Raw genomic sequence first — 3,746 nt, 5'->3', positions numbered from 1 at the left:
AAAAAAAAAAAAAAAAAAAAAGAAAAAAGTAATTAATCCCTAGTGTTGGATGTGGTGCCTGGTGGGGGGTGTTTGGGGGACGGGGTGGGTCCCTCCTGGCGCAGTGCCGTCTCTGGCTTAGGGATCTGGTTAAGGAGCGTGGCCTCGCCATGTCTCACGCCTGCTCCCACTTCGCCTTCTGCCATGAGTAAAGGCTCCATCGCCTTCCCAGAAGCCAAACCGACGCCAGTGCCACGCTTCTGGTACAGTCTGCAGAACCATGAGCCAATGAAACCTCTTTTCTTGCTAAATTACCCAGCCTCAGGTATTTCTGTATCGCAATGCGAGAATGGCTAATACAGAAAATCAGGGGTGGTGGACAAGTCCTGAGAGAGTGCTGCCATGAGTGTGGCCAGAGCCTCAGGGGGTGACCCATGAAGGGGGTCCCGCAAAGACCCTGAGAAGAGGCGGCAGGAGGCAGGGGAGACACCAGGAGGATGCATGTGAAGGCACCAAGATGAGGCAGGAGGGTCAATGAATACGGAGGGTCAGGGGGTCAGAAGCTACAGAGAGGCTGAACAAGGCGAGGGCGGCGTCGTCGGGGTGGTGGGGGTGTGCAGGGCTGCAAGGCACAGCCCGATGGGCAGAACTGGTGGAAGGGGGGTAATGTGTGCCCGAGAGGGGATCTTGAGAAGCATGGAGTGTGTGGAATGGACCATCAGCAACCCGGAAACCCAAGAGAGAGGGACATACTTTGTTTAGGGGAGAGAGGGATGACAGGTGATGGGTGGATAAGTGAGCATAAGACAGGGAAACGGCTCAGAAAAGGAGTCTGTGGGGCAAGCGCCCAATACGGTCCCCTTCCCCTCAGGAAAGACTAGGATCTCATCCTTCTGAGAACCCAGAAAGACATCCTAGAGAGGGAACCTCACAGAGAGGAGGAGGGAATCAAAGCATCTTTAAGGTCAAGACTTCAGGAAGGCCGGCGCTGTGGCTCACGGCTGGAATCCAGCACTTCGGGAGGCAGAGGTGGGAGCATCGCTGGAGCTCAGGTGTTTGAGACCAGGCTGGGCAACATGGCAAAACGTCATCTCTACAGAAAAATACAAAAATTAGACAGGCATTGTGGTGTGCACCTGTGGTCCCAGCTACTCAGGAGGCTAAGGCGGGAGGATTGCTTGAGTCCAGGAGTTCGAGGCTGCAGAGAGCTGATTGCACCACTGCACTCCAGGCTGGGTGATAGAGCAAGACCATGTCCCCCTCTGCCCCACGCCCAAAAAAAGTCTAGGCATGATTTCTGATTGCAAAAGGATTGAACGCAGAGATTTATCATAGCAAGGCCAGTGGCGTTGTACCTATAGTTTTCCTGAAGGTGTGGGGGGCCCCTGTCTTTTTTTTTATTTTTTTTGAGACGGAGTTTCACTCTTGTCACCTAGGCTAGAGTGCAATGGTATGATTTCGGCTCACTGCAACCTCTGTCTCCCAGGTTCAAGCGATTCTCCTGCCTCAGCCTCTCAGGTAGCTGGGATTACAGGCATGCACCACCACGCCTGGCTAATTTTTGTATTTTTAGTAGACACAGGGTTTCATCACGTTGGCCAGGCTGGTCTCGAACTCCTGACCTCAGGTGATCCACCCGCCTCGGCCTCCCAAAGTGCTGGGATTACAGGCGTAAGCCACCACGCCCGGCCGCCCCTGTCTTATTAAATCACTTGCAGGCAAGGCAGGAATGGTGGAGACGCTTGGTGCACATGGTATCCTCTGCTAGGAGGACACTGAGGGGGGCCGAGCTGCTGCCTCATTCACCCCTCCCTGCCTCTGCACCTGTAGATCCTGCCGGTAGCCACACGTGACCACGGAGCCCCCCGGCCAGCTCCCCATGCCTACAGGTGCTGGCTCCTCACCCCTACGCAATGGGGTCTCCAGCAGTGCCACCCTCTTCTGCAGCACCAGTTCTTGCTTCTCTCTTCTACATGCATGCAAGCATGTTCTCCTAGCAGGCATGTACACATGCACACACGCCCCTTCCCTAGATCCCACTCCGGCAAAACTCTTTGAAGAAGCTGTCTCTTCTCAAGTGTCTAATTCCACTCCTCCAATTCCTCAAGCCCTTCCCATCAGACTCTGCTGCCCCCCACGCCGACTGTCCTTGCCAAGGTCCCTAATGACCTCCGCACATTGCCACGTCCTTGTTTTTCGACTCTCATCTGAGCTGCTGTGTTAGCAGCTAGTTTCCAGGTCACCGACCCTCCTGGGCCTCCTCCCCCAGCTGGCTGCTCTGTCCCTATTTCCTTGACTGGTCCTTGCCCTCCCTGCTAAGCTTCTTGCTGCTGCTGCACAGGGACTGTCTGCAGATGCCTCACTCTGCCTTCTCACCCGCTCTGGCCATGCGGGATGCCATTGACAAGCCGATGGCTCCCCAGTGTGGGACTCCAGTCCATGCCTCTCCTTGGATTTATCTTCTACTTGTTCTTCTACTGGAATTTCAACCTTTATGGGTCTGCATTTGAGCCTGATCCCTTCCTCCCCAAGTCTGCACTCCCCGAACCCAAGTGTGGACCCCTGTAGCCCAGCCCCGGGAGGTGACATCTGCAGGGCTAGGCAGAGACCCCCTTCCCGGCCTGACCCAGCTCTCTGCCACTCTTCAGTGGCTCAGAACAAAATCCAGGAGGTAGTCTCACTCCTCTCCATCACTCCTGATGCTGAACCTGTCTTAAGTTTCTCTCTCTCTCCATTTTTTTTTTTTGAGATGGAGTCTCACTCTGTCGCCCATGCTAGAGCGCAGTGGCGTGATCTCAACTCACTGCAACCTCCACCTCTTGCGTTCAAGAGATTCTCCTGCCTCAGCCTCCTGTGTAGCTGGGACTACAAGCATGAACCAAGCCCGGCTAATTTTTGTATTTTTAGTACAAATGGGGTTTCACCATGTTGGTCAAGCTGGTCTCGAACTCCTGGCTTGAAGTGACCCACCTGCCTCAGCCTCCCAAAGTGTTGGGATTACAGGTGTGAGCCACTGCGCCTGCCGTAAGTCTCATTTTTGGCTCTGCCTTCAAAATATCTCCAGAATCCAGTCCCTTTTTACCACTGCTGCCACCTAGTCTGAGTCATGACCACCTCTAATTGCGATGATGGCATCAGCCTCCCATTGGCCTCCCTCTGCCACCTATGATCTGGGCACCAAGCAGCGGCCAGAGAGAGCCTTTTAAAAAGTTGATTGGGTGCAATTGGCTCATGCCTGTAATCCCAGGACTTTAGGAGGCTGAGGCAGGAAGATTGCTTGAGTCCAGGAATTTGAAACCAGCCTGGGCAACATAGCCAGATTGTCTCTACAAAAAATAAAAATATTAGCCGTGTGTGGTTGTGCATGCCTGTCCCTGCTACTTGGGAGGCTGAGGCAGGAGGATTGCTTGAGCCCAGGAGCTCGAGGCTGCAGTGAGCAATGATCATGCCAGTGCCCTCCAGTCTGGGCAACAGAGTGAGACCCTGTCTCTTAAAAAAAAAAAACAGTGACTAATCCCAGCACTTTGGGAGGCTGAGATGGGCGGATCATGAGGTCAGGTGATCGAGACCATCCTGGCTAACACAGTGAAATCCCATCTCTACTAAAAAAATACAAAAAACTAGCCGGGCGTGGTGGCGGATGCCTGTAGTCCCAGCTACTCTGGCGGCTGAGGCAGAAGAATGGCGTAAACCCGGGAGGCGGAGCTTGCAGTGAGCTGAGATCCGGCCACTGCACTCCAGCCTGGGTGACAGAGCGAGACTCGGTC

This window comes from Rhinopithecus bieti, unplaced genomic scaffold, assembly GCF_001698545.2.
Source record: "Rhinopithecus bieti isolate Rb0 unplaced genomic scaffold, ASM169854v2 scaffold_42772, whole genome shotgun sequence".
Taxonomy (NCBI): domain Eukaryota; kingdom Metazoa; phylum Chordata; class Mammalia; order Primates; family Cercopithecidae; genus Rhinopithecus; species Rhinopithecus bieti.
The sequence above is the reverse complement of the archived record's forward strand: the minus strand, read 5'-3'. Positions refer to the sequence as shown.